Source organism: Brachyhypopomus gauderio, unplaced genomic scaffold (assembly GCF_052324685.1).
Source record: "Brachyhypopomus gauderio isolate BG-103 unplaced genomic scaffold, BGAUD_0.2 sc77, whole genome shotgun sequence".
Taxonomy (NCBI): domain Eukaryota; kingdom Metazoa; phylum Chordata; class Actinopteri; order Gymnotiformes; family Hypopomidae; genus Brachyhypopomus; species Brachyhypopomus gauderio.
Window position 1 is genome coordinate 1,373,067 of NW_027506898.1, and position 24,900 is coordinate 1,397,966.

The following is a 24,900-nucleotide window of genomic DNA, read 5'->3' on the forward strand; positions in this document are numbered from 1 at the left end:
TAGCAGAAAGGTTCCACCGAGAGTCGAACTCGGATTGCTGGATTCAGAGTCCAGAGTGCTAACCATTACACCATGGAACCTACATGAGACACTTCTGAGTCTTGTTTTGCTGGGTTCACAGACCAAGTTAAGCTCAAAGTGACTTGTCATGGGAGAATGCATGTTGCAACAACTACAGACAAGGACTTCCAGCAACAAGATAATTAGTTGAGGTATTTGATTTGGTCAACTGAAAGACACTTTCTGTTTACACTAGTCTTCAACAACGAAAGCTGGTACAACCCCAGATAAAGAGCATGTAGCAGAAAGGTTCCACCGAGAGTCGAACTCGGATTGCTGGATTCAGAGTCCAGAGTGCTAACCATTACACCATGGAACCTACATTAGACATTTCTGAGTCTTGTTTTGCTGGGTTCACAGACCAAGTTAAGCTCAAAGTGACTTGTCATGGGAGAATGCAGGTTGCAACAACTACAGACAAGGACTTCCAGCAACAAGATAATTAGTAGAGGTATTTGATTTGGTCAACTGAAAGACACTTTCTGTTTACAGTAGTCTTCAACAATGAAAGCTGGTACAATCCCAGATAAAGAGCATGTAGCAGAAAGGTTCCACCGAGAGTCGAACTCGGATTGCTGGATTCAGAGTCCTGAGTGCTAACCATTACACCATGGAACCTACATGAGACACTTCTGAGTCTTGTTTTGCTGGGTTCACAGACCAAGTTAAGCTCGAAGTGCCTTGTCATGGGAGAATGCAGGTTGCAAGAACTACAGACAAGGACTTCCAGCAACAAGATAATTAGTAGAGGTATTTGATTTGGTCAACTGAAAGACACTTTCTGTTTACAGTAGTCTTCAACAATGAAAGCTGGTACAATCCCAGATAAAGAGCATGTAGCAGAAAGGTTCCACCGAGAGTCGAACTCAGATTGCTGGATTCAGAGTCCAGAGTGCTAACCATTACACCATGGAACCTACATGAGACACTTCTGAGTCTTGTTTTGCTGGGTTCACAGACCAAGTTAAGCTCAAAGTGACTTGTCATGGGAGAATGCAGGTTGCAACAACTACAGACAAGGACTTCCAGCAACAAGATAATTAGTAGAGGTATTTGATTTGGTCAACTGAAAGACACTTTCTGTTTACAGTAGTCTTCAACAATGAAAGCTGGTACAATCCCAGATAAAGAGCATGTAGCAGAAAGGTTCCACCGAGAGTCGAACTCGGATCACTGGATTCAAAGTCCAGAGTGCTGACCATTACACCATGGAACCCACAGCAAAAGTTGTTTCTAGCAAATGAGTTGCTGGATTCAGAGTTCAGAATGCTAACACCATGGAACCAACAAATAGGTTTCCAACTTCTCTGCCGTTGATTTCAGAGTCTGTTGTGCTTACTACTGCATCACGCAACCAAAGAAATTAGCTTTTGTGAATAATGTTTTGCTGAACACATAGCAAAACATCCTGTCCTGAGACCCTAGCATATTTGGATTTAAATGACTTCACCAATTCTAGGATAATCAGAAAGCTGTTTGCCACAAGAACAAGCATGTAAAAATTCTGAAAACAATTCATGAAATATGCTGGAATTATATAGACCGCAAGCATGTGATAGAGCTTGCATGGAGAAAAGACCTGCAAGCTGGAATCAACACTAATGAATCAAAAGGTTCCACTGAGAGTTGAACTCAGATTGCTGGATTCAGAGTCCAGAGTGCTAACCATTACACCATGGAACCTAAAAGATAAGTTCTGATTCTTCTGTTTTGCTGGGTTCACAGACCAAGTTAAGCTCAAAGTGACTTGTCTTGAGAGGATGCAAGTTGCAACAACTACAGACAAGGACTTCCAGCAACAAGATATTTAGTTGAGGTATTCGATTTGGTCAACTGAAAGACACTTTCTGTTTACAGTAGTCTTCAACAATGAAAGCTGGTACAATCCCAGATAAAGAGCATGTAGCAGAAAGGTTCCACCGAGAGTCGAACTCGGATTGCTGGATTCAGAGTCCAGAGTGCTAACCATTACACCATGGAACCTACATGAGACACTTCTGAGTCTTGTTTTGCTGGGTTCACAGACCAAGTTAAGCTCAAAGTGACTTGTCATGGGAGAATGCATGTTGCAACAACTACAGACAAGGACTTCCAGCAACAAGATAATTAGTTGAGGTATTTGATTTGGTCAACTGAAAGACACTTTCTGTTTACACTAGTCTTCAACAACGAAAGCTGGTACAACCCCAGATAAAGAGCATGTAGCAGAAAGGTTCCACCGAGAGTTGAACTCGGATTGCTGGATTCAGAGTCCAGAGTGCTAACCATTACACCATGGAACCTACATTAGACATTTCTGAGTCTTGTTTTGCTGGGTTCACAGACCAAGTTAAGCTCAAAGTGACTTGTCATGGGAGAATGCAGGTTGCAACAACTACAGACAAGGACTTCCAGCAACAAGATAATTAGTAGAGGTATTTGATTTGGTCAACTGAAAGACACTTTCTGTTTACAGTAGTCTTCAACAATGAAAGCTGGTACAATCCCAGATAAAGAGCATGTAGCAGAAAGGTTCCACCGAGAGTCGAACTCGGATTGCTGGATTCAGAGTCCAGAGTGCTAACCATTACACCATGGAACCTACATGAGACACTTCTGAGTCTTGTTTTGCTGGGTTCACAGACCAAGTTAAGCTCAAAGTGACTTGTCATGGGAGAATGCATGTTGCAACAACTACAGACAAGGACTTCCAGCAACAAGATAATTAGTTGAGGTATTTGATTTGGTCAACTGAAAGACACTTTCTGTTTACACTAGTCTTCAACAACGAAAGCTGGTACAACCCCAGATAAAGAGCATGTAGCAGAAAGGTTCCACCGAGAGTCGAACTCGGATTGCTGGATTCAGAGTCCAGAGTGCTAACCATTACACCATGGAACCTACATTAGACATTTCTGAGTCTTGTTTTGCTGGGTTCACAGACCAAGTTAAGCTCAAAGTGACTTGTCATGGGAGAATGCAGGTTGCAACAACTACAGACAAGGACTTCCAGCAACAAGATAATTAGTAGAGGTATTTGATTTGGTCAACTGAAAGACACTTTCTGTTTACAGTAGTCTTCAACAATGAAAGCTGGTACAATCCCAGATAAAGAGCATGTAGCAGAAAGGTTCCACCGAGAGTCGAACTCGGATTGCTGGATTCAGAGTCCTGAGTGCTAACCATTACACCATGGAACCTACATGAGACACTTCTGAGTCTTGTTTTGCTGGGTTCACAGACCAAGTTAAGCTCGAAGTGCCTTGTCATGGGAGAATGCAGGTTGCAACAACTACAGACAAGGACTTCCAGCAACAAGATAATTAGTAGAGGTATTTGATTTGGTCAACTGAAAGACACTTTCTGTTTACAGTAGTCTTCAACAATGAAAGCTGGTACAATCCCAGATAAAGAGCATGTAGCAGAAAGGTTCCACCGAGAGTCGAACTCAGATTGCTGGATTCAGAGTCCAGAGTGCTAACCATTACACCATGGAACCTACATGAGACACTTCTGAGTCTTGTTTTGCTGGGTTCACAGACCAAGTTAAGCTCAAAGTGACTTGTCATGGCAGAATGCAGGTTGCAACAACTACAGACAAGGACTTCCAGCAACAAGATAATTAGTTGAGGTATTTGATTTGGTCAACTGAAAGACACTTTCTGTTTACAGTAGTCTTCAACAATGAAAGCTGGTACAATCCCAGATAAAGAGCATGTAGCAGAAAGGTTCCACCGAGAGTCGAACTCGGATCACTGGATTCAAAGTCCAGAGTGCTGACCATTACACCATGGAACCCACAGCAAAAGTTGTTTCTAGCAAATGAGTTGCTGGATTCAGAGTTCAGAATGCTAACACCATGGAACCAACAAATAGGTTTCCAACTTCTCTGCCGTTGATTTCAGAGTCTGTTGTGCTTACTACTGCATCACGCAACCAAAGAAATTAGCTTTTGTGAATACTGTTTTGCTGAACACATAGCAAAACATCCTGTCCTGAGACCCTAGCATATTTGGATTTAAATGACTTCACCAATTCTAGGATAATCAGAAAGCTGTTTGCCACAAGAATAAGCATGTAAAAATTCTGAAAACAATTCATGAAATATGCTGGAATTATATAGACCGCAAGCATGTGATAGAGCTTGCATGGAGAAAAGACCTGCAAGCTGGAATCAACACTAATGAATCAAAAGGTTCCACTGAGAGTTGAACTCAGATTGCTGGATTCAGAGTCCAGAGTGCTAACCATTACACCATGGAACCTAAAAGATAAGTTCTGATTCTTCTGTTTTGCTGGGTTCACAGACCAAGTTAAGCTCAAAGTGACTTGTCTTGAGAGGATGCAAGTTGCAACAACTACAGACAAGGACTTCCAGCAACAAGATATTTAGTTGAGGTATTCGATTTGGTCAACTGAAAGACACTTTCTGTTTACAGTAGTCTTCAACAATGAAAGCTGGTACAATCCCAGATAAAGAGCATGTAGCAGAAAGGTTCCACCGAGAGTCGAACTCGGATTGCTGGATTCAGAGTCCAGAGTGCTAACCATTACACCATGGAACCTACATGAGACACTTCTGAGTCTTGTTTTGCTGGGTTCACAGACCAAGTTAAGCTCAAAGTGACTTGTCATGGGAGAATGCAGGTTGCAACAACTACAGACAAGGACTTCCAGCAACAAGATAATTAGTTGAGGTATTTGATTTGGTCAACTGAAAGACACTTTCTGTTTACAGTAGTCTTCAACAATGAAAGCTGGTACAATCCCAGATAAAGAGCATGTAGCAGAAAGGTTCCACCAAGAGTCGAACTCGGATCACTGGATTCAAAGTCCAGAGTGCTGACCATTACACCATGGAACCCACAGCAAAAGTTGTTTCTAGCAAATGAGTTGCTGGATTCAGAGTCCAGAATGCTAACACCATGGAAACAGCAAATAGGTTTCCAACTTCTCTGCCGTTGATTTCAGAGTCTGTTGTGCTTACTACTGCATCACGCAACCAAAGAAATTAGCTTTTGTGAATACTGTTTTGCTGAACACATAGCAAAACATCCTGTCCTGAGACCCTAGCATATTTGGATTTAAATGACTTCACCAATTCTAGGATAATCAGAAAGCTGTTTGCCACAAGAATAAGCATGTGTAAAAATTCTGAAAACAATTCATGAAATATGCTGGAATTATATAGACCGCAAGCATGTGATAGAGCTTGCATGGAGAAAAGACCTGCAAGCTGGAATCAACACTAATGAATCAAAAGGTTCCACTGAGAGTTGAACTCAGATTGCTGGATTCAGAGTCCAGAGTGCTAACCATTACACCATGGAACCTAAAGGATAAGTTCTGATTCTTCTGTTTTGCTGGGTTCACAGACCAAGTTAAGCTCAAAGTGACTTGTCTTGAGAGGATGCAAGTTGCAACAACTACAGACAAGGACTTCCAGCAACAAGATATTTAGTTGAGGTATTCGATTTGGTCAACTGAAAGACACTTTCTGTTTACAGTAGTCTTCAACAATGAAAGCTGGTACAATCCCAGATAAAGAGCATGTAGCAGAAAGGTTCCACCGAGAGTCAAACTCGGATTGCTGGATTCAGAGTCCAGAGTGCTAACCATTACACCATGGAACCTACATGAGACACTTCTGAGTCTTGTTTTGCTGGGTTCACAGACCAAGTTAAGCTCAAAGTGACTTGTCATGGGAGAATGCATGTTGCAACAACTACAGACAAGGACTTCCAGCAACAAGATAATTAGTTGAGGTATTTGATTTGGTCAACTGAAAGACACTTTCTGTTTACAGTAGTCTTCAACAATGAAAGCTGGTACAATCCCAGATAAAGAGCATGTAGCAGAAAGGTTCCACCGAGAGTCGAACTCAGATCACTGGATTCAAAGTCCAGAGTGCTGACCATTACACCATGGAACCCACAGCAAAAGTTGTTTCTAGCAAATGAGTTGCTGGATTCAGAGTCCAGAATGCTAACACCATGGAAACAGCAAATAGGTTTCCAACTTCTCTGCCGTTGATTTCAGAGTCTGTTGTGCTTACTACTGCATCACGCAACCAAAGAAATTAGCTTTTGTGAATACTGTTTTGCTGAACACATAGCAAAACATCCTGTCCTGAGACCCTAGCATATTTGGATTTAAATGACTTCACCAATTCTAGGATAATCAGAAAGCTGTTCGCCACAAGAACAAGCATGTAAAAATTCTGAAAACAATTCATGAAATATGCTGGAATTATATAGACCGCAAGCATGTGATAGAGCTTGCATGGAGAAAAGACCTGCAAGCTGGAATCAACACTAATGAATCAAAAGGTTCCACTGAGAGTTGAACTCAGATTGCTGGATTCAGAGTCCAGAGTGCTAACCATTACACCATGGAACCTAAAAGATAAGTTCTGATTCTTCTGTTTTGCTGGGTTCACAGACCAAGTTAAGCTCAAAGTGACTTGTCTTGAGAGGATGCAAGTTGCAACAACTACAGACAAGGACTTCCAGCAACAAGATATTTAGTTGAGGTATTCGATTTGGTCAACTGAAAGACACTTTCTGTTTACAGTAGTCTTCAACAATGAAAGCTGGTACAATCCCAGATAAAGAGCATGTAGCAGAAAGGTTCCACCGAGAGTCGAACTCGGATTGCTGGATTCAGAGTCCAGAGTGCTAACCATTACACCATGGAACCTACATGACACACTTCTGAGTCTTGTTTTGCTGGGTTCACAGACCAAGTTAAGCTTAAAGTGACTTGTCATGGGAGAATGCATGTTGCAACAACTACAGACAAGGACTTCCAGCAACAAGATAATTAGTTGAGGTATTTGATTTGGTCAACTGAAAGACACTTTCTGTTTACAGTAGTCTTCAACAATGAAAGCTGGTACAATCCCAGATAAAGAGCATGTAGCAGAAAGGTTCCACCGAGAGTCGAACTCGGATCACTGGATTCAAAGTCCAGAGTGCTGACCATTACACCATGGAACCCACAGCAAAAGTTGTTTCTAGCAAATGAGTTGCTGGATTCAGAGTCCAGAATGCTAACACCATGGAAACAGCAAATAGGTTTCCAACTTCTCTGCCGTTGATTTCAGAGTCTGTTGTGCTTACTACTGCATCACGCAACCAAAGAAATTAGCTTTTGTGAATACTGTTTTGCTGAACACATAGCAAAACATCCTGTCCTGAGACCCTAGCATATTTGGATTTAAATGACTTCACCAATTCTAGGATAATCAGAAAGCTGTTTGCCACAAGAACAAGCATGTAAAAATTCTGAAAACAATTCATGAAATATGCTGGAATTATATAGACCGCAAGCATGTGATAGAGCTTGCATGGAGAAAAGACCTGCAAGCTGGAATCAACACTAATGAATCAAAAGGTTCCACTGAGAGTTGAACTCAGATTGCTGGATTCAGAGTCCAGAGTGCTAACCATTACACCATGGAACCTAAAAGATAAGTTCGGATTCTTCTGTTTTGCTGGGTTCACAGACCAAGTTAAGCTCAAAGTGACTTGTCTTGAGAGGATGCAAGTTGCAACAACTACAGACAAGGACTTCCAGCAACAAGATATTTAGTTGAGGTATTCGATTTGGTCAACTGAAAGACACTTTCTGTTTACAGTAGTCTTCAACAATGAAAGCTGGTACAATCCCAGATAAAGAGCATGTATCAGAAAGGTTCCACCGAGAGTCGAACTCGGATTGCTGGATTCAGAGTCCAGAGTGCTAACCATTACACCATGGAACCTACATGAGACACTTCTGAGTCTTGTTTTGCTGGGTTCACAGACCAAGTTAAGCTCAAAGTGACTTGTCATGGGAGAATGCAGGTTGCAACAACTACAGACAAGGACTTCCAGCAACAAGATAATTAGTTGAGGTATTTGATTTGGTCAACTGAAAGACACTTTCTGTTTACAGTAGTCTTCAACAATGAAAGCTGGTACAATCCCAGATAAAGAGCATGTAGCAGAAAGGTTCCACCGAGAGTCGAACTCGGATCACTGGATTCAAAGTTCAGAGTGCTGACCATTACACCATGGAACCCACAGCAAAAGTTGTTTCTAGCAAATGAGTTGCTGGATTCAGAGTCCAGAATGCTAACACCATGGAAACAGCAAATAGGTTTCCAACTTCTCTGCCGTTGATTTCAGAGTCTGTTGTGCTTACTACTGCATCACGCAACCAAAGAAATTAGCTTTTGTGAATACTGTTTTGCTGAACACATAGCAAAACATCCTGTCCTGAGACCCTAGCATATTTGGATTTAAATGACTTCACCAATTCTAGGATAATCAGAAAGCTGTTTGCCACAAGAATAAGCATGTAAAAATTCTGAAAACAATTCATGAAATATGCTGGAATTATATAGACCGCAAGCATGTGATAGAGCTTGCATGGAGAAAAGACCTGCAAGCTGGAATCAACACTAATGAATCAAAAGGTTCCACTGAGAGTTGAACTCAGATTGCTGGATTCAGAGTCCAGAGTGCTAACCATTACACCATGGAACCTAAAGGATAAGTTCTGATTCTTCTGTTTTGCTGGGTTCACAGACCAAGTTAAGCTCAAAGTGACTTGTCTTGAGAGGATGCAAGTTGCAACAACTACAGACAAGGACTTCCAGCAACAAGATATTTAGTTGAGGTATTCGATTTGGTCAACTGAAAGACACTTTCTGTTTACAGTAGTCTTCAACAATGAAAGCTGGTACAATCCCAGATAAAGAGCATGTAGCAGAAAGGTTCCACCGAGAGTCGAACTCGGATTGCTGGATTCAGAGTCCAGAGTGCTAACCATTACACCATGGAACCTACATGAGACACTTCTGAGTCTTGTTTTGCTGGGTTCACAGACCAAGTTAAGCTCAAAGTGACTTGTCATGGGAGAATGCATGTTGCAACAACTACAGACAAGGACTTCCAGCAACAAGATAATTAGTTGAGGTATTTGATTTGGTCAACTGAAAGACACTTTCTGTTTACAGTAGTCTTCAACAATGAAAGCTGGTACAATCCCAGATAAAGAGCATGTAGCAGAAAGGTTCCACCGAGAGTCGAACTCAGATCACTGGATTCAAAGTCCAGAGTGCTGACCATTACACCATGGAACCCACAGCAAAAGTTGTTTCTAGCAAATGAGTTGCTGGATTCAGAGTCCAGAATGCTAACACCATGGAAACAGCAAATAGGTTTCCAACTTCTCTGCCGTTGATTTCAGAGTCTGTTGTGCTTACTACTGCATCACGCAACCAAAGAAATTAGCTTTTGTGAATACTGTTTTGCTGAACACATAGCAAAACATCCTGTCCTGAGACCCTAGCATATTTGGATTTAAATGACTTCACCAATTCTAGGATAATCAGAAAGCTGTTTGCCACAAGAACAAGCATGTAAAAATTCTGAAAACAATTCATGAAATATGCTGGAATTATATAGACCGCAAGCATGTGATAGAGCTTGCATGGAGAAAAGACCTGCAAGCTGGAATCAACACTAATGAATCAAAAGGTTCCACCGAGAGTTGAACTCAGATTGCTGGATTCAGAGTCCAGAGTGCTAACCATTACACCATGGAACCTAAAAGATAAGTTCTGATTCTTCTGTTTTGCTGGGTTCACAGACCAAGTTAAGCTCAAAGTGACTTGTCTTGAGAGGATGCAAGTTGCAACAACTACAGACAAGGACTTCCAGCAACAAGATATTTAGTTGAGGTATTCGATTTGGTCAACTGAAAGACACTTTCTGTTTACAGTAGTCTTCAACAATGAAAGCTGGTACAATCCAAGATAAAGAGCATGTAGCAGAAAGGTTCCACCGAGAGTCGAACTCGGATTGCTGGATTCAAAGTCCAGAGTGCTAACCATTACACCATGGAACCTACATGAGACACTTCTGAGTCTTGTTTTGCTGGGTTCACAGACCAAGTTAAGCTCAAAGTGACTTGTCATGGGAGAATGCATGTTGCAACAACTACAGACAAGGACTTCCAGCAACAAGATAATTAGTTGAGGTATTTGATTTGGTCAACTGAAAGACACTTTCTGTTTACAGTAGTCTTCAACAATGAAAGCTGGTACAATCCCAGATAAAGAGCATGTAGCAGAAAGGTTCCACCGAGAGTCGAACTCGGATCACTGGATTCAAAGTCCAGAGTGCTGACCATTACACCATGGAACCCACAGCAAAAGTTGTTTCTAGCAAATGAGTTGCTGGATTCAGAGTCCAGAATGCTAACACCATGGAAACAGCAAATAGGTTTCCAACTTCTCTGCCGTTGATTTCAGAGTCTGTTGTGCTTACTACTGCATCACGCAACCAAAGAAATTAGCTTTTGTGAATACTGTTTTGCTGAACACATAGCAAAACATCCTGTCCTGAGACCCTAGCATATTTGGATTTAAATGACTTCACCAATTCTAGGATAATCAGAAAGCTGTTTGCCACAAGAATAAGCATGTAAAAATTCTGAAAACAATTCATGAAATATGCTGGAATTATATAGACCGCAAGCATGTGATAGAGCTTGCATGGAGAAAAGACCTGCAAGCTGGAATCAACACTAATGAATCAAAAGGTTCCACTGAGAGTTGAACTCAGATTGCTGGATTCAGAGTCCAGAGTGCTAACCATTACACCATGGAACCTACATGAGACACTTCTGAGTCTTGTTTTGCTGGGTTCACAGACCAAGTTAAGCTCAAAGTGACTTGTCATGGGAGAATGCAGGTTGCAACAACTACAGACAAGGACTTCCAGCAACAAGATAATTAGTTGAGGTATTTGATTTGGTCAACTGAAAGACACTTTCTGTTTACAGTAGTCTTCAACAATGAAAGCTGGTACAATCCCAGATAAAGAGCATGTAGCAGAAAGGTTCCACCGAGAGTCGAACTCGGATCACTGGATTCAAAGTCCAGAGTGCTGACCATTACACCATGGAACCCACAGCAAAAGTTGTTTCTAGCAAATGAGTTGCTGGATTCAGAGTCCAGAATGCTAACACCATGGAAACAGCAAATAGGTTTCCAACTTCTCTGCCGTTGATTTCAGAGTCTGTTGTGCTTACTACTGCATCACGCAACCAAAGAAATTAGCTTTTGTGAATACTGTTTTGCTGAACACATAGCAAAACATCCTGTCCTGAGACCCTAGCATATTTGGATTTAAATGACTTCACCAATTCTAGGATAATCAGAAAGCTGTTTGCCACAAGAACAAGCATGTAAAAATTCTGAAAACAATTCATGAAATATGCTGGAATTATATAGACCGCAAGCATGTGATAGAGCTTGCATGGAGAAAAGACCTGCAAGCTGGAATCAACACTAATGAATCAAAAGGTTCCACTGAGAGTTGAACTCAGATTGCTGGATTCAGAGTCCAGAGTGCTAACCATTACACCATGGAACCTAAAAGATAAGTTCTGATTCTTCTGTTTTGCTGGGTTCACAGACCAAGTTAAGCTCAAAGTGACTTGTCTTGAGAGGATGCAAGTTGCAACAACTACAGACAAGGACTTCCAGCAACAAGATATTTAGTTGAGGTATTCGATTTGGTCAACTTAAAGACACTTTCTGTTTACAGTAGTCTTCAACAATGAAAGCTGGTACAATCCCAGATAAAGAGCATGTAGCAGAAAGGTTCCACTGAGAGTCGAACTCGGATTGCTGGATTCAGAGTCCAGAGTGCTAACCATTACACCATGGAACCTACATGAGACACTTCTGAGTCTTGTTTTGCTGGGTTCACAGACCAAGTTAAGCTCAAAGTGACTTGTCATGGGAGAATGCATGTTGCAACAACTACAGACAAGGACTTCCAGCAACAAGATAATTAGTTGAGGTATTTGATTTGGTCAACTGAAAGACACTTTCTGTTTACAGTAGTCTTCAACAATGAAAGCTGGTACAATCCCAGATAAAGAGCATGTAGCAGAAAGGTTCCACCGAGAGTCGAACTCGGATCACTGGATTCAAAGTCCAGAGTGCTGACCATTACACCATGGAACCCACAGCAAAAGTTGTTTCTAGCAAATGAGTTGCTGGATTCAGAGTCCAGAATGCTAACACCATGGAAACAGCAAATAGGTTTCCAACTTCTCTGCCGTTGATTTCAGAGTCTGTTGTGCTTACTACTGCATCACGCAACCAAAGAAATTAGCTTTTGTGAATACTGTTTTGCTGAACACATAGCAAAACATCCTGTCCTGAGACCCTAGCATATTTGGATTTAAATGACTTCACCAATTCTAGGATAATCAGAAAGCTGTTTGCCACAAGAACAAGCATGTAAAAATTCTGAAAACAATTCATGAAATATGCTGGAATTATATAGACCGCAAGCATGTGATAGAGCTTGCATGGAGAAAAGACCTGCAAGCTGGAATCAACACTAATGAATCAAAAGGTTCCACTGAGAGTTGAACTCAGATTGCTGGATTTAGAGTCCAGAGTGCTAACCATTACACCATGGAACCTAAAAGATAAGTTCGGATTCTTCTGTTTTGCTGGGTTCACAGACCAAGTTAAGCTCAAAGTGACTTGTCTTGAGAGGATGCAAGTTGCAACAACTACAGACAAGGACTTCCAGCAACAAGATATTTAGTTGAGGTATTCGATTTGGTCAACTGAAAGACACTTTCTGTTTACAGTAGTCTTCAACAATGAAAGCTGGTACAATCCCAGATAAAGAGCATGTATCAGAAAGGTTCCACCGAGAGTCGAACTCGGATTGCTGGATTCAGAGTCCAGAGTGCTAACCATTACACCATGGAACCTACATTAGACATTTCTGAGTCTTGTTTTGCTGGGTTCACAGACCAAGTTAAGCTCAAAGTGACTTGTCATGGGAGAATGCATGTTGCAACAACTACAGACAAGGACTTCCAGCAACAAGATAATTAGTTGAGGTATTTGATTTGGTCAACTGAAAGACACTTTCTGTTTACAGTAGTCTTCAACAATGAAAGCTGGTACAATCCCAGATAAAGAGCATGTAGCAGAAAGGTTCCACCGAGAGTCGAACTCGGATCACTGGATTCAAAGTCCAGAGTGCTGACCATTACACCATGGAACCCACAGCAAAAGTTGTTTCTAGCAAATGAGTTGCTGGATTCAGAGTCCAGAATGCTAACACCATGGAAACAGCAAATAGGTTTCCAACTTCTCTGCCGTTGATTTCAGAGTCTGTTGTGCTTACTACTGCATCACGCAACCAAAGAAATTAGCTTTTGTGAATACTGTTTTGCTGAACACATAGCAAAACATCCTGTCCTGAGACCCTAGCATATTTGGATTTAAATGACTTCACCAATTCTAGGATAATCAGAAAGCTGTTTGCCACAAGAACAAGCATGTAAAAATTCTGAAAACAATTCATGAAATATGCTGGAATTATATAGACCGCAAGCATGTGATAGAGCTTGCATGGAGAAAAGACCTGCAAGCTGGAATCAACACTAATGAATCAAAAGGTTCCACTGAGAGTTGAACTCAGATTGCTGGATTTAGAGTCCAGAGTGCTAACCATTACACCATGGAACCTAAAAGATAAGTTCGGATTCTTCTGTTTTGCTGGGTTCACAGACCAAGTTAAGCTCAAAGTGACTTGTCTTGAGAGGATGCAAGTTGCAACAACTACAGACAAGGACTTCCAGCAACAAGATATTTAGTTGAGGTATTCGATTTGGTCAACTGAAAGACACTTTCTGTTTACAGTAGTCTTCAACAATGAAAGCTGGTACAATCCCAGATAAAGAGCATGTAGCAGAAAGGTTCCACCGAGAGTCGAACTCGGATTGCTGGATTCAGAGTCCAGAGTGCTAACCATTACACCATGGAACCTAAAAGATAAGTTCTGATTCTTCTGTTTTGCTGGGTTCACAGACCAAGTTAAGCTCAAAGTGACTTGTCTTGAGAGGATGCAAGTTGCAACAACTACAGACAAGGACTTCCAGCAACAAGATATTTAGTTGAGGTATTCGATTTGGTCAACTTAAAGACACTTTCTGTTTACAGTAGTCTTCAACAATGAAAGCTGGTACAATCCCAGATAAAGAGCATGTAGCAGAAAGGTTCCACTGAGAGTCGAACTCGGATTGCTGGATTCAGAGTCCAGAGTGCTAACCATTACACCATGGAACCTACATGAGACACTTCTGAGTCTTGTTTTGCTGGGTTCACAGACCAAGTTAAGCTCAAAGTGACTTGTCATGGGAGAATGCATGTTGCAACAACTACAGACAAGGACTTCCAGCAACAAGATAATTAGTTGAGGTATTTGATTTGGTCAACTGAAAGACACTTTCTGTTTACAGTAGTCTTCAACAATGAAAGCTGGTACAATCCCAGATAAAGAGCATGTAGCAGAAAGGTTCCACCGAGAGTCGAACTCGGATCACTGGATTCAAAGTCCAGAGTGCTGACCATTACACCATGGAACCCACAGCAAAAGTTGTTTCTAGCAAATGAGTTGCTGGATTCAGAGTCCAGAATGCTAACACCATGGAAACAGCAAATAGGTTTCCAACTTCTCTGCCGTTGATTTCAGAGTCTGTTGTGCTTACTACTGCATCACGCAACCAAAGAAATTAGCTTTTGTGAATACTGTTTTGCTGAACACATAGCAAAACATCCTGTCCTGAGACCCTAGCATATTTGGATTTAAATGACTTCACCAATTCTAGGATAATCAGAAAGCTGTTCGCCACAAGAACAAGCATGTAAAAATTCTGAAAACAATTCATGAAATATGCTGGAATTATATAGACCGCAAGCATGTGATAGAGCTTGCATGGAGAAAAGACCTGCAAGCTGGAATCAACACTAATGAATCAAAAGGTTCCACTGAGAGTTGAACTCAGATTGCTGGATTCAGAGTCCAGAGTGCTAACCATTACACCATGGAACCTAAAAGATAAGTTCTGATTCTTCTGTTTTGCTGGGTTCACAGACCAAGTTAAGCTCAAAGTGACTTGTCTTGAGAGGATGCAAGTTGCAACAACTACAGACAAGGACTTCCAGCAACAAGATATTTAGTTGAGGTATTCGATTTGGTCAACTGAAAGACACTTTCTGTTTACAGTAGTCTTCAACAATGAAAGCTGGTACAATCCCAGATAAAGAGCATGTAGCAGAAAGGTTCCACCGAGAGTCGAACTCGGATTGCTGGATTCAGAGTCCAGAGTGCTAACCATTACACCATGGAACCTACATGACACACTTCTGAGTCTTGTTTTGCTGGGTTCACAGACCAAGTTAAGCTTAAAGTGACTTGTCATGGGAGAATGCATGTTGCAACAACTACAGACAAGGACTTCCAGCAACAAGATAATTAGTTGAGGTATTTGATTTGGTCAACTGAAAGACACTTTCTGTTTACAGTAGTCTTCAACAATGAAAGCTGGTACAATCCCAGATAAAGAGCATGTAGCAGAAAGGTTCCACCGAGAGTCGAACTCGGATCACTGGATTCAAAGTCCAGAGTGCTGACCATTACACCATGGAACCCACAGCAAAAGTTGTTTCTAGCAAATGAGTTGCTGGATTCAGAGTCCAGAATGCTAACACCATGGAAACAGCAAATAGGTTTCCAACTTCTCTGCCGTTGATTTCAGAGTCTGTTGTGCTTACTACTGCATCACGCAACCAAAGAAATTAGCTTTTGTGAATACTGTTTTGCTGAACACATAGCAAAACATCCTGTCCTGAGACCCTAGCATATTTGGATTTAAATGACTTCACCAATTCTAGGATAATCAGAAAGCTGTTTGCCACAAGAACAAGCATGTAAAAATTCTGAAAACAATTCATGAAATATGCTGGAATTATATAGACCGCAAGCATGTGATAGAGCTTGCATGGAGAAAAGACCTGCAAGCTGGAATCAACACTAATGAATCAAAAGGTTCCACTGAGAGTTGAACTCAGATTGCTGGATTCAGAGTCCAGAGTGCTAACCATTACACCATGGAACCTAAAAGATAAGTTCGGATTCTTCTGTTTTGCTGGGTTCACAGACCAAGTTAAGCTCAAAGTGACTTGTCTTGAGAGGATGCAAGTTGCAACAACTACAGACAAGGACTTCCAGCAACAAGATATTTAGTTGAGGTATTCGATTTGGTCAACTGAAAGACACTTTCTGTTTACAGTAGTCTTCAACAATGAAAGCTGGTACAATCCCAGATAAAGAGCATGTATCAGAAAGGTTCCACCGAGAGTCGAACTCGGATTGCTGGATTCAGAGTCCAGAGTGCTAACCATTACACCATGGAACCTACATGAGACACTTCTGAGTCTTGTTTTGCTGGGTTCACAGACCAAGTTAAGCTCAAAGTGACTTGTCATGGGAGAATGCAGGTTGCAACAACTACAGACAAGGACTTCCAGCAACAAGATAATTAGTTGAGGTATTTGATTTGGTCAACTGAAAGACACTTTCTGTTTACAGTAGTCTTCAACAATGAAAGCTGGTACAATCCCAGATAAAGAGCATGTAGCAGAAAGGTTCCACCGAGAGTCGAACTCGGATCACTGGATTCAAAGTCCAGAGTGCTGACCATTACACCATGGAACCCACAGCAAAAGTTGTTTCTAGCAAATGAGTTGCTGGATTCAGAGTCCAGAATGCTAACACCATGGAAACAGCAAATAGGTTTCCAACTTCTCTGCCGTTGATTTCAGAGTCTGTTGTGCTTACTACTGCATCACGCAACCAAAGAAATTAGCTTTTGTGAATACTGTTTTGCTGAACACATAGCAAAACATCCTGTCCTGAGACCCTAGCATATTTGGATTTAAATGACTTCACCAATTCTAGGATAATCAGAAAGCTGTTTGCCACAAGAATAAGCATGTAAAAATTCTGAAAACAATTCATGAAATATGCTGGAATTATATAGACCGCAAGCATGTGATAGAGCTTGCATGGAGAAAAGACCTGCAAGCTGGAATCAACACTAATGAATCAAAAGGTTCCACTGAGAGTTGAACTCAGATTGCTGGATTCAGAGTCCAGAGTGCTAACCATTACACCATGGAACCTAAAGGATAAGTTCTGATTCTTCTGTTTTGCTGGGTTCACAGACCAAGTTAAGCTCAAAGTGACTTGTCTTGAGAGGATGCAAGTTGCAACAACTACAGACAAGGACTTCCAGCAACAAGATATTTAGTTGAGGTATTCGATTTGGTCAACTGAAAGACACTTTCTGTTTACAGTAGTCTTCAACAATGAAAGCTGGTACAATCCCAGATAAAGAGCATGTAGCAGAAAGGTTCCACCGAGAGTCGAACTCGGATTGCTGGATTCAGAGTCCAGAGTGCTAACCATTACACCATGGAACCTACATGAGACACTTCTGAGTCTTGTTTTGCTGGGTTCACAGACCAAGTTAAGCTCAAAGTGACTTGTCATGGGAGAATGCATGTTGCAACAACTACAGACAAGGACTTCCAGCAACAAGATAATTAGTTGAGGTATTTGATTTGGTCAACTGAAAGACACTTTCTGTTTACAGTAGTCTTCAACAATGAAAGCTGGTACAATCCCAGATAAAGAGCATGTAGCAGAAAGGTTCCACCGAGAGTCGAACTCAGATCACTGGATTCAAAGTCCAGAGTGCTGACCATTACACCATGGAACCCACAGCAAAAGTTGTTTCTAGCAAATGAGTTGCTGGATTCAGAGTCCAGAATGCTAACACCATGGAAACAGCAAATAGGTTTCCAACTTCTCTGCCGTTGATTTCAGAGTCTGTTGTGCTTACTACTGCATCACGCAACCAAAGAAATTAGCTTTTGTGAATACTGTTTTGCTGAACACATAGCAAAACATCCTGTCCTGAGACCCTAGCATATTTGGATTTAAATGACTTCACCAATTCTAGGATAATCAGAAAGCTGTTTGCCACAAGAACAAGCATGTAAAAATTCTGAAAACAATTCATGAAATATGCTGGAATTATATAGACCGCAAGCATGTGATAGAGCTTGCATGGAGAAAAGACCTGCAAGCTGGAATCAACACTAATGAATCAAAAGGTTCCACCGAGAGTTGAACTCAGATTGCTGGATTCAGAGTCCAGAGTGCTAACCATTACACCATGGAACCTAAAAGATAAGTTCTGATTCTTCTGTTTTGCTGGGTTCACAGACCAAGTTAAGCTCAAAGTGACTTGTCTTGAGAGGATGCAAGTTGCAACAACTACAGACAAGGACTTCCAGCAACAAGATATTTAGTTGAGGTATTCGATTTGGTCAACTGAAAGACACTTTCTGTTTACAGTAGTCTTCAACAATGAAAGCTGGTACAATCCAAGATAAAGAGCATGTAGCAGAAAGGTTCCACCGAGAGTCGAACTCGGATTGCTGGATTCAAAGTCCAGAGTGCTAACCATTACACCATGGAACCTACATGAGACACTTCTGAGTCTTGTTTTGCTGGGTTCACAGACCAAGTTAAGCTCAAAGTGACTTGTCATGGGAGAATGCATGTTGCAACAACTACAGACAAGGACTTCCAGCAACAAGATAATTAGTTGAGGTATTTGATTTGGTCAACTGAAAGACACTTTCTGTTTACAGTAGTCTTCAACAATGAAAGCTGGTACAATCCCAGATAAAGAGCATGTAGCAGAAAGGTTCCACCGAGAGTCGAACTCGGATCACTGGATTCAAAGTCCAGAGTGCTGACCATTACACCATGGAACCCACAGCAAAAGTTGTTTCTAGCAAATGAGTTGCTGGATTCAGAGTCCAGAATGCTAACACCATGGAAACAGCAAATAGGTTTCCAACTTCTCTGCCGTTGATTTCAGAGTCTGTTGTGCTTACTACTGCATCACGCAACCAAAGAAATTAGCTTTTGTGAATACTGTTTTGCTGAACACATAGCAAAACATCCTGTCCTGAGACCCTAGCATATTTGGATTTAAATGACTTCACCAATTCTAGGATAATCAGAAAGCTGTTTGCCACAAGAATAAGCATGTAAAAATTCTGAAAACAATTCATGAAATATGCTGGAATTATATAGACCGCAAGCATGTGATAGAGCTTGCATGGAGAAAAGACCTGCAAGCTGGAATCAACACTAATGAATCAAAAGGTTCCACTGAGAGTTGAACTCAGATTGCTGGATTCAGAGTCCAGAGTGCTAACCATTACACCATGGAACCTACATGAGACACTTCTGAGTCTTGTTTTGCTGGGTTCACAGACCAAGTTAAGCTCAAAGTGACTTGTCATGGGAGAATGCAGGTTGCAACAACTACAGACAAGGACTTCCAGCAACAAGATAATTAGTTGAGGTATTTGATTTGGTCAACTGAAAGACACTTTCTGTTTACAGTAGTCTTCAACAATGAAAGCTGGTACAATCCCAGATAAAGAGCATGTAGCAGAAAGGTTCCACCGAGAGTCGAACTCGGATCACTGGATTCAAAGTCCAGAGTGCTGACCATTACACCATGGAACCCACAGCAAAAGTTGTTTCTAGCAAATGAGTTGCTGGATTCAGAGTCCAGAATGCTAACACCATGGAAACAGCAAATAGGTTTCCAACTTCTCTGCCGTTGATTTCAGAGTCTGTTGTGCTTACTACTGCATCACGCAACCAAAGAAATTAGCTTTTGTGAATACTGTTTTGCTGAACACATAGCAAAACATCCTGTCCTGAGACCCTAGCATATTTGGATTTAAATGACTTCACCAATTCTAGGATAATCAGAAAGCTGTTTGCCACAAGAACAAGCATGTAAAAATTCTGAAAACAATTCATGAAATATGCTGGAATTATATAGACCGCAAGCATGTGATAGAGCTTGCATGGAGAAAAGACCTGCAAGCTGGAATCAACACTAATGAATCAAAAGGTTCCACTGAGAGTTGAACTCAGATTGCTGGATTCAGAGTCCAGAGTGCTAACCATTACACCATGGAACCTAAAAGATAAGTTCTGATTCTTCTGTTTTGCTGGGTTCACAGACCAAGTTAAGCTCAAAGTGACTTGTCTTGAGAGGATGCAAGTTGCAACAACTACAGACAAGGACTTCCAGCAACAAGATATTTAGTTGAGGTATTCGATTTGGTCAACTTAAAGACACTTTCTGTTTACAGTAGTCTTCAACAATGAAAGCTGGTACAATCCCAGATAAAGAGCATGTAGCAGAAAGGTTCCACTGAGAGTCGAACTCGGATTGCTGGATTCAGAGTCCAGAGTGCTAACCATTACACCATGGAACCTACATGAGACACTTCTGAGTCTTGTTTTGCTGGGTTCACAGACCAAGTTAAGCTCAAAGTGACTTGTCATGGGAGAATGCATGTTGCAACAACTACAGACAAGGACTTCCAGCAACAAGATAATTAGTTGAGGTATTTGATTTGGTCAACTGAAAGACACTTTCTGTTTACAGTAGTCTTCAACAATGAAAGCTGGTACAATCCCAGATAAAGAGCATGTAGCAGAAAGGTTCCACCGAGAGTCGAACTCGGATCACTGGATTCAAAGTCCAGAGTGCTGACCATTACACCATGGAACCCACAGCAAAAGTTGTTTCTAGCAAATGAGTTGCTGGATTCAGAGTCCAGAATGCTAACACCATGGAAACAGCAAATAGGTTTCCAACTTCTCTGCCGTTGATTTCAGAGTCTGTTGTGCTTACTACTGCATCACGCAACCAAAGAAATTAGCTTTTGTGAATACTGTTTTGCTGAACACATAGCAAAACATCCTGTCCTGAGACCCTAGCATATTTGGATTTAAATGACTTCACCAATTCTAGGATAATCAGAAAGCTGTTTGCCACAAGAACAAGCATGTAAAAATTCTGAAAACAATTCATGAAATATGCTGGAATTATATAGACCGCAAGCATGTGATAGAGCTTGCATGGAGAAAAGACCTGCAAGCTGGAATCAACACTAATGAATCAAAAGGTTCCACTGAGAGTTGAACTCAGATTGCTGGATTTAGAGTCCAGAGTGCTAACCATTACACCATGGAACCTAAAAGATAAGTTCGGATTCTTCTGTTTTGCTGGGTTCACAGACCAAGTTAAGCTCAAAGTGACTTGTCTTGAGAGGATGCAAGTTGCAACAACTACAGACAAGGACTTCCAGCAACAAGATATTTAGTTGAGGTATTCGATTTGGTCAACTGAAAGACACTTTCTGTTTACAGTAGTCTTCAACAATGAAAGCTGGTACAATCCCAGATAAAGAGCATGTATCAGAAAGGTTCCACCGAGAGTCGAACTCGGATTGCTGGATTCAGAGTCCAGAGTGCTAACCATTACACCATGGAACCTACATTAGACATTTCTGAGTCTTGTTTTGCTGGGTTCACAGACCAAGTTAAGCTCAAAGTGACTTGTCATGGGAGAATGCATGTTGCAACAACTACAGACAAGGACTTCCAGCAACAAGATAATTAGTTGAGGTATTTGATTTGGTCAACTGAAAGACACTTTCTGTTTACAGTAGTCTTCAACAATGAAAGCTGGTACAATCCCAGATAAAGAGCATGTAGCAGAAAGGTTCCACCGAGAGTCGAACTCGGATCACTGGATTCAAAGTCCAGAGTGCTGACCATTACACCATGGAACCCACAGCAAAAGTTGTTTCTAGCAAATGAGTTGCTGGATTCAGAGTCCAGAATGCTAACACCATGGAAACAGCAAATAGGTTTCCAACTTCTCTGCCGTTGATTTCAGAGTCTGTTGTGCTTACTACTGCATCACGCAACCAAAGAAATTAGCTTTTGTGAATACTGTTTTGCTGAACACATAGCAAAACATCCTGTCCTGAGACCCTAGCATATTTGGATTTAAATGACTTCACCAATTCTAGGATAATCAGAAAGCTGTTTGCCACAAGAACAAGCATGTAAAAATTCTGAAAACAATTCATGAAATATGCTGGAATTATATAGACCGCAAGCATGTGATAGAGCTTGCATGGAGAAAAGACCTGCAAGCTGGAATCAACACTAATGAATCAAAAGGTTCCACTGAGAGTTGAACTCAGATTGCTGGATTTAGAGTCCAGAGTGCTAACCATTACACCATGGAACCTAAAAGATAAGTTCGGATTCTTCTGTTTTGCTGGGTTCACAGACCAAGTTAAGCTCAAAGTGACTTGTCTTGAGAGGATGCAAGTTGCAACAACTACAGACAAGGACTTCCAGCAACAAGATATTTAGTTGAGGTATTCGATTTGGTCAACTGAAAGACACTTTCTGTTTACAGTAGTCTTCAACAATGAAAGCTGGTACAATCCCAGATAAAGAGCATGTAGCAGAAAGGTTCCACCGAGAGTCGAACTCGGATTGCTGGATTCAGAGTCCAGAGTGCTAACCATTACACCATGGAACCTAAAAGATAAGTTCTGATTCTTCTGTTTTGCTGGGTTCACAGACCAAGTTAAGCTCAAAGTGACTTGTCTTGAGAGGATGCAAGTTGCAACAACTACAGACAAGGACTTCCAGCAACAAGATATTTAGTTGAGGTATTCGATTTGGTCAACTTAAAGACACTTTCTGTTTACAGTAGTCTTCAACAATGAAAGCTGGTACAATCCCAGATAAAGAGCATGTAGCAGAAAGGTTCCACTGAGAGTCGAACTCGGATTGCTGGATTCAGAGTCCAGAGTGCTAACCATTACACCATGGAACCTACATGAGACACTTCTGAGTCTTGTTTTGCTGGGTTCACAGACCAAGTTAAGCTCAAAGTGACTTGTCATGGGAGAATGCATGTTGCAACAACTACAGACAAGGACTTCCAGCAACAAGATAATTAGTTGAGGTATTTGATTTGGTCAACTGAAAGACACTTTCTGTTTACAGTAGTCTTCAACAATGAAAGCTGGTACAATCCCAGATAAAGAGCATGTAGCAGAAAGGTTCCACCGAGAGTCGAACTCGGATCACTGGATTCAAAGTCCAGAGTGCTGACCATTACACCATGGAACCCACAGCAAAAGTTGTTTCTAGCAAATGAGTTGCTGGATTCAGAGTCCAGAATGCTAACACCATGGAAACAGCAAATAGGTTTCCAACTTCTCTGCCGTTGATTTCAGAGTCTGTTGTGCTTACTACTGCATCACGCAACCAAAGAAATTAGCTTTTGTGAATACTGTTTTGCTGAACACATAGCAAAACATCCTGTCCTGAGACCCTAGCATATTTGGATTTAAATGACTTCACCAATTCTAGGATAATCAGAAAGCTGTTTGCCACAAGAACAAGCATGTAAAAATTCTGAAAACAATTCATGAAATATGCTGGAATTATATAGACCGCAAGCATGTGATAGAGCTTGCATGGAGAAAAGACCTGCAAGCTGGAATCAACACTAATGAATCAAAAGGTTCCACTGAGAGTTGAACTCAGATTGCTGGATTTAGAGTCCAGAGTGCTAACCATTACACCATGGAACCTAAAAGATAAGTTCGGATTCTTCTGTTTTGCTGGGTTCACAGACCAAGTTAAGCTCAAAGTGACTTGTCTTGAGAGGATGCAAGTTGCAACAACTACAGACAAGGACTTCCAGCAACAAGATATTTAGTTGAGGTATTCGATTTGGTCAACTGAAAGACACTTTCTGTTTACAGTAGTCTTCAACAATGAAAGCTGGTACAATCCCAGATAAAGAGCATGTATCAGAAAGGTTCCACCGAGAGTCGAACTCGGATTGCTGGATTCAGAGTCCAGAGTGCTAACCATTACACCATGGAACCTACATTAGACATTTCTGAGTCTTGTTTTGCTGGGTTCACAGACCAAGTTAAGCTCAAAGTGACTTGTCATGGGAGAATGCATGTTGCAACAACTACAGACAAGGACTTCCAGCAACAAGATAATTAGTTGAGGTATTTGATTTGGTCAACTGAAAGACACTTTCTGTTTACAGTAGTCTTCAACAATGAAAGCTGGTACAATCCCAGATAAAGAGCATGTAGCAGAAAGGTTCCACCGAGAGTCGAACTCGGATCACTGGATTCAAAGTCCAGAGTGCTGACCATTACACCATGGAACCCACAGCAAAAGTTGTTTCTAGCAAATGAGTTGCTGGATTCAGAGTCCAGAATGCTAACACCATGGAAACAGCAAATAGGTTTCCAACTTCTCTGCCGTTGATTTCAGAGTCTGTTGTGCTTACTACTGCATCACGCAACCAAAGAAATTAGCTTTTGTGAATACTGTTTTGCTGAACACATAGCAAAACATCCTGTCCTGAGACCCTAGCATATTTGGATTTAAATGACTTCACCAATTCTAGGATAATCAGAAAGCTGTTTGCCACAAGAACAAGCATGTAAAAATTCTGAAAACAATTCATGAAATATGCTGGAATTATATAGACCGCAAGCATGTGATAGAGCTATCATGGAGAAAAGACCTGCAAGCTGGAATCAACACTAATGAATCAAAAGGTTCCACTGAGAGTTGAACTCAGATTGCTGGATTTAGAGTCCAGAGTGCTAACCATTACACCATGGAACCTAAAAGATAAGTTCGGATTCTTCTGTTTTGCTGGGTTCACAGACCAAGTTAAGCTCAAAGTGACTTGTCTTGAGAGGATGCAAGTTGCAACAACTACAGACAAGGACTTCCAGCAACAAGATATTTAGTTGAGGTATTCGATTTGGTCAACTGAAAGACACTTTCTGTTTACAGTAGTCTTCAACAATGAAAGCTGGTACAATCCCAGATAAAGAGCATGTAGCAGAAAGGTTCCACCGAGAGTCGAACTCGGATTGCTGGATTCAGAGTCCAGAGTGCTAACCATTACACCATGGAACCTAAAAGATAAGTTCTGATTCTTCTGTTTTGCTGGGTTCAC

At 41.2% G+C, this 24,900-nt stretch overlaps 55 non-coding genes across 55 annotated transcripts; all 55 read right to left on the bottom strand.

Moving 5' to 3' along the window:
* Positions 1 to 8: 8 nt before the first annotated feature.
* Positions 9 to 80, bottom strand: trnaq-cug (transfer RNA glutamine (anticodon CUG)). Its single transcript has one exon. It is a non-coding gene; the product is annotated as a tRNA-Gln (tRNA).
* A 227-nt stretch (positions 81 to 307) lies between these two features.
* Positions 308 to 379, bottom strand: trnaq-cug (transfer RNA glutamine (anticodon CUG)). The gene has a single exon. It is a non-coding gene; the product is annotated as a tRNA-Gln (tRNA).
* Positions 380 to 1,204: 825 nt separating this feature from the next.
* trnaq-uug (transfer RNA glutamine (anticodon UUG)) lies at positions 1,205 to 1,276 on the bottom strand. Its single transcript has one exon. It is a non-coding gene; the product is annotated as a tRNA-Gln (tRNA).
* Positions 1,277 to 1,671: 395 nt separating this feature from the next.
* trnaq-cug (transfer RNA glutamine (anticodon CUG)) lies at positions 1,672 to 1,743 on the bottom strand. Its single transcript has one exon. It is a non-coding gene; the product is annotated as a tRNA-Gln (tRNA).
* A 228-nt stretch (positions 1,744 to 1,971) lies between these two features.
* On the bottom strand, positions 1,972 to 2,043 carry trnaq-cug (transfer RNA glutamine (anticodon CUG)). The gene has a single exon. It is a non-coding gene; the product is annotated as a tRNA-Gln (tRNA).
* A 227-nt stretch (positions 2,044 to 2,270) lies between these two features.
* Positions 2,271 to 2,342, bottom strand: trnaq-cug (transfer RNA glutamine (anticodon CUG)). Its single transcript has one exon. It is a non-coding gene; the product is annotated as a tRNA-Gln (tRNA).
* A 227-nt stretch (positions 2,343 to 2,569) lies between these two features.
* Positions 2,570 to 2,641, bottom strand: trnaq-cug (transfer RNA glutamine (anticodon CUG)). Its single transcript has one exon. It is a non-coding gene; the product is annotated as a tRNA-Gln (tRNA).
* Positions 2,642 to 2,868: 227 nt separating this feature from the next.
* On the bottom strand, positions 2,869 to 2,940 carry trnaq-cug (transfer RNA glutamine (anticodon CUG)). Its single transcript has one exon. It is a non-coding gene; the product is annotated as a tRNA-Gln (tRNA).
* An 825-nt stretch (positions 2,941 to 3,765) lies between these two features.
* Positions 3,766 to 3,837, bottom strand: trnaq-uug (transfer RNA glutamine (anticodon UUG)). Its single transcript has one exon. It is a non-coding gene; the product is annotated as a tRNA-Gln (tRNA).
* Positions 3,838 to 4,232: 395 nt separating this feature from the next.
* On the bottom strand, positions 4,233 to 4,304 carry trnaq-cug (transfer RNA glutamine (anticodon CUG)). The gene has a single exon. It is a non-coding gene; the product is annotated as a tRNA-Gln (tRNA).
* Positions 4,305 to 4,532: 228 nt separating this feature from the next.
* Positions 4,533 to 4,604, bottom strand: trnaq-cug (transfer RNA glutamine (anticodon CUG)). Its single transcript has one exon. It is a non-coding gene; the product is annotated as a tRNA-Gln (tRNA).
* Positions 4,605 to 4,831: 227 nt separating this feature from the next.
* Positions 4,832 to 4,903, bottom strand: trnaq-uug (transfer RNA glutamine (anticodon UUG)). Its single transcript has one exon. It is a non-coding gene; the product is annotated as a tRNA-Gln (tRNA).
* A 397-nt stretch (positions 4,904 to 5,300) lies between these two features.
* Positions 5,301 to 5,372, bottom strand: trnaq-cug (transfer RNA glutamine (anticodon CUG)). The gene has a single exon. It is a non-coding gene; the product is annotated as a tRNA-Gln (tRNA).
* Positions 5,373 to 5,899: 527 nt separating this feature from the next.
* trnaq-uug (transfer RNA glutamine (anticodon UUG)) lies at positions 5,900 to 5,971 on the bottom strand. Its single transcript has one exon. It is a non-coding gene; the product is annotated as a tRNA-Gln (tRNA).
* A 395-nt stretch (positions 5,972 to 6,366) lies between these two features.
* Positions 6,367 to 6,438, bottom strand: trnaq-cug (transfer RNA glutamine (anticodon CUG)). The gene has a single exon. It is a non-coding gene; the product is annotated as a tRNA-Gln (tRNA).
* A 228-nt stretch (positions 6,439 to 6,666) lies between these two features.
* trnaq-cug (transfer RNA glutamine (anticodon CUG)) lies at positions 6,667 to 6,738 on the bottom strand. The gene has a single exon. It is a non-coding gene; the product is annotated as a tRNA-Gln (tRNA).
* A 227-nt stretch (positions 6,739 to 6,965) lies between these two features.
* On the bottom strand, positions 6,966 to 7,037 carry trnaq-uug (transfer RNA glutamine (anticodon UUG)). The gene has a single exon. It is a non-coding gene; the product is annotated as a tRNA-Gln (tRNA).
* A 395-nt stretch (positions 7,038 to 7,432) lies between these two features.
* trnaq-cug (transfer RNA glutamine (anticodon CUG)) lies at positions 7,433 to 7,504 on the bottom strand. Its single transcript has one exon. It is a non-coding gene; the product is annotated as a tRNA-Gln (tRNA).
* A 228-nt stretch (positions 7,505 to 7,732) lies between these two features.
* Positions 7,733 to 7,804, bottom strand: trnaq-cug (transfer RNA glutamine (anticodon CUG)). Its single transcript has one exon. It is a non-coding gene; the product is annotated as a tRNA-Gln (tRNA).
* A 227-nt stretch (positions 7,805 to 8,031) lies between these two features.
* On the bottom strand, positions 8,032 to 8,103 carry trnaq-uug (transfer RNA glutamine (anticodon UUG)). Its single transcript has one exon. It is a non-coding gene; the product is annotated as a tRNA-Gln (tRNA).
* Positions 8,104 to 8,498: 395 nt separating this feature from the next.
* On the bottom strand, positions 8,499 to 8,570 carry trnaq-cug (transfer RNA glutamine (anticodon CUG)). Its single transcript has one exon. It is a non-coding gene; the product is annotated as a tRNA-Gln (tRNA).
* Positions 8,571 to 8,798: 228 nt separating this feature from the next.
* On the bottom strand, positions 8,799 to 8,870 carry trnaq-cug (transfer RNA glutamine (anticodon CUG)). The gene has a single exon. It is a non-coding gene; the product is annotated as a tRNA-Gln (tRNA).
* A 227-nt stretch (positions 8,871 to 9,097) lies between these two features.
* Positions 9,098 to 9,169, bottom strand: trnaq-uug (transfer RNA glutamine (anticodon UUG)). The gene has a single exon. It is a non-coding gene; the product is annotated as a tRNA-Gln (tRNA).
* A 695-nt stretch (positions 9,170 to 9,864) lies between these two features.
* trnaq-uug (transfer RNA glutamine (anticodon UUG)) lies at positions 9,865 to 9,936 on the bottom strand. Its single transcript has one exon. It is a non-coding gene; the product is annotated as a tRNA-Gln (tRNA).
* A 227-nt stretch (positions 9,937 to 10,163) lies between these two features.
* trnaq-uug (transfer RNA glutamine (anticodon UUG)) lies at positions 10,164 to 10,235 on the bottom strand. The gene has a single exon. It is a non-coding gene; the product is annotated as a tRNA-Gln (tRNA).
* Positions 10,236 to 10,630: 395 nt separating this feature from the next.
* trnaq-cug (transfer RNA glutamine (anticodon CUG)) lies at positions 10,631 to 10,702 on the bottom strand. Its single transcript has one exon. It is a non-coding gene; the product is annotated as a tRNA-Gln (tRNA).
* Positions 10,703 to 10,929: 227 nt separating this feature from the next.
* Positions 10,930 to 11,001, bottom strand: trnaq-uug (transfer RNA glutamine (anticodon UUG)). Its single transcript has one exon. It is a non-coding gene; the product is annotated as a tRNA-Gln (tRNA).
* Positions 11,002 to 11,396: 395 nt separating this feature from the next.
* Positions 11,397 to 11,468, bottom strand: trnaq-cug (transfer RNA glutamine (anticodon CUG)). The gene has a single exon. It is a non-coding gene; the product is annotated as a tRNA-Gln (tRNA).
* Positions 11,469 to 11,995: 527 nt separating this feature from the next.
* trnaq-uug (transfer RNA glutamine (anticodon UUG)) lies at positions 11,996 to 12,067 on the bottom strand. The gene has a single exon. It is a non-coding gene; the product is annotated as a tRNA-Gln (tRNA).
* Positions 12,068 to 12,762: 695 nt separating this feature from the next.
* On the bottom strand, positions 12,763 to 12,834 carry trnaq-cug (transfer RNA glutamine (anticodon CUG)). Its single transcript has one exon. It is a non-coding gene; the product is annotated as a tRNA-Gln (tRNA).
* Positions 12,835 to 13,061: 227 nt separating this feature from the next.
* trnaq-uug (transfer RNA glutamine (anticodon UUG)) lies at positions 13,062 to 13,133 on the bottom strand. The gene has a single exon. It is a non-coding gene; the product is annotated as a tRNA-Gln (tRNA).
* A 695-nt stretch (positions 13,134 to 13,828) lies between these two features.
* trnaq-cug (transfer RNA glutamine (anticodon CUG)) lies at positions 13,829 to 13,900 on the bottom strand. Its single transcript has one exon. It is a non-coding gene; the product is annotated as a tRNA-Gln (tRNA).
* A 527-nt stretch (positions 13,901 to 14,427) lies between these two features.
* trnaq-uug (transfer RNA glutamine (anticodon UUG)) lies at positions 14,428 to 14,499 on the bottom strand. The gene has a single exon. It is a non-coding gene; the product is annotated as a tRNA-Gln (tRNA).
* Positions 14,500 to 14,894: 395 nt separating this feature from the next.
* On the bottom strand, positions 14,895 to 14,966 carry trnaq-cug (transfer RNA glutamine (anticodon CUG)). The gene has a single exon. It is a non-coding gene; the product is annotated as a tRNA-Gln (tRNA).
* Positions 14,967 to 15,194: 228 nt separating this feature from the next.
* On the bottom strand, positions 15,195 to 15,266 carry trnaq-cug (transfer RNA glutamine (anticodon CUG)). The gene has a single exon. It is a non-coding gene; the product is annotated as a tRNA-Gln (tRNA).
* A 227-nt stretch (positions 15,267 to 15,493) lies between these two features.
* trnaq-uug (transfer RNA glutamine (anticodon UUG)) lies at positions 15,494 to 15,565 on the bottom strand. Its single transcript has one exon. It is a non-coding gene; the product is annotated as a tRNA-Gln (tRNA).
* A 395-nt stretch (positions 15,566 to 15,960) lies between these two features.
* Positions 15,961 to 16,032, bottom strand: trnaq-cug (transfer RNA glutamine (anticodon CUG)). The gene has a single exon. It is a non-coding gene; the product is annotated as a tRNA-Gln (tRNA).
* A 228-nt stretch (positions 16,033 to 16,260) lies between these two features.
* On the bottom strand, positions 16,261 to 16,332 carry trnaq-cug (transfer RNA glutamine (anticodon CUG)). Its single transcript has one exon. It is a non-coding gene; the product is annotated as a tRNA-Gln (tRNA).
* Positions 16,333 to 16,559: 227 nt separating this feature from the next.
* Positions 16,560 to 16,631, bottom strand: trnaq-uug (transfer RNA glutamine (anticodon UUG)). Its single transcript has one exon. It is a non-coding gene; the product is annotated as a tRNA-Gln (tRNA).
* Positions 16,632 to 17,026: 395 nt separating this feature from the next.
* Positions 17,027 to 17,098, bottom strand: trnaq-cug (transfer RNA glutamine (anticodon CUG)). Its single transcript has one exon. It is a non-coding gene; the product is annotated as a tRNA-Gln (tRNA).
* Positions 17,099 to 17,326: 228 nt separating this feature from the next.
* On the bottom strand, positions 17,327 to 17,398 carry trnaq-cug (transfer RNA glutamine (anticodon CUG)). Its single transcript has one exon. It is a non-coding gene; the product is annotated as a tRNA-Gln (tRNA).
* A 227-nt stretch (positions 17,399 to 17,625) lies between these two features.
* trnaq-uug (transfer RNA glutamine (anticodon UUG)) lies at positions 17,626 to 17,697 on the bottom strand. The gene has a single exon. It is a non-coding gene; the product is annotated as a tRNA-Gln (tRNA).
* Positions 17,698 to 18,392: 695 nt separating this feature from the next.
* On the bottom strand, positions 18,393 to 18,464 carry trnaq-uug (transfer RNA glutamine (anticodon UUG)). Its single transcript has one exon. It is a non-coding gene; the product is annotated as a tRNA-Gln (tRNA).
* A 227-nt stretch (positions 18,465 to 18,691) lies between these two features.
* trnaq-uug (transfer RNA glutamine (anticodon UUG)) lies at positions 18,692 to 18,763 on the bottom strand. Its single transcript has one exon. It is a non-coding gene; the product is annotated as a tRNA-Gln (tRNA).
* A 395-nt stretch (positions 18,764 to 19,158) lies between these two features.
* Positions 19,159 to 19,230, bottom strand: trnaq-cug (transfer RNA glutamine (anticodon CUG)). Its single transcript has one exon. It is a non-coding gene; the product is annotated as a tRNA-Gln (tRNA).
* A 227-nt stretch (positions 19,231 to 19,457) lies between these two features.
* Positions 19,458 to 19,529, bottom strand: trnaq-uug (transfer RNA glutamine (anticodon UUG)). Its single transcript has one exon. It is a non-coding gene; the product is annotated as a tRNA-Gln (tRNA).
* Positions 19,530 to 19,924: 395 nt separating this feature from the next.
* On the bottom strand, positions 19,925 to 19,996 carry trnaq-cug (transfer RNA glutamine (anticodon CUG)). Its single transcript has one exon. It is a non-coding gene; the product is annotated as a tRNA-Gln (tRNA).
* A 527-nt stretch (positions 19,997 to 20,523) lies between these two features.
* trnaq-uug (transfer RNA glutamine (anticodon UUG)) lies at positions 20,524 to 20,595 on the bottom strand. Its single transcript has one exon. It is a non-coding gene; the product is annotated as a tRNA-Gln (tRNA).
* Positions 20,596 to 21,290: 695 nt separating this feature from the next.
* Positions 21,291 to 21,362, bottom strand: trnaq-cug (transfer RNA glutamine (anticodon CUG)). Its single transcript has one exon. It is a non-coding gene; the product is annotated as a tRNA-Gln (tRNA).
* Positions 21,363 to 21,589: 227 nt separating this feature from the next.
* trnaq-uug (transfer RNA glutamine (anticodon UUG)) lies at positions 21,590 to 21,661 on the bottom strand. Its single transcript has one exon. It is a non-coding gene; the product is annotated as a tRNA-Gln (tRNA).
* Positions 21,662 to 22,356: 695 nt separating this feature from the next.
* On the bottom strand, positions 22,357 to 22,428 carry trnaq-cug (transfer RNA glutamine (anticodon CUG)). Its single transcript has one exon. It is a non-coding gene; the product is annotated as a tRNA-Gln (tRNA).
* Positions 22,429 to 22,955: 527 nt separating this feature from the next.
* trnaq-uug (transfer RNA glutamine (anticodon UUG)) lies at positions 22,956 to 23,027 on the bottom strand. Its single transcript has one exon. It is a non-coding gene; the product is annotated as a tRNA-Gln (tRNA).
* A 695-nt stretch (positions 23,028 to 23,722) lies between these two features.
* trnaq-cug (transfer RNA glutamine (anticodon CUG)) lies at positions 23,723 to 23,794 on the bottom strand. The gene has a single exon. It is a non-coding gene; the product is annotated as a tRNA-Gln (tRNA).
* Positions 23,795 to 24,021: 227 nt separating this feature from the next.
* Positions 24,022 to 24,093, bottom strand: trnaq-uug (transfer RNA glutamine (anticodon UUG)). The gene has a single exon. It is a non-coding gene; the product is annotated as a tRNA-Gln (tRNA).
* Positions 24,094 to 24,788: 695 nt separating this feature from the next.
* On the bottom strand, positions 24,789 to 24,860 carry trnaq-cug (transfer RNA glutamine (anticodon CUG)). The gene has a single exon. It is a non-coding gene; the product is annotated as a tRNA-Gln (tRNA).
* Between the last annotated feature and the right edge of the window lie 40 nt (positions 24,861 to 24,900).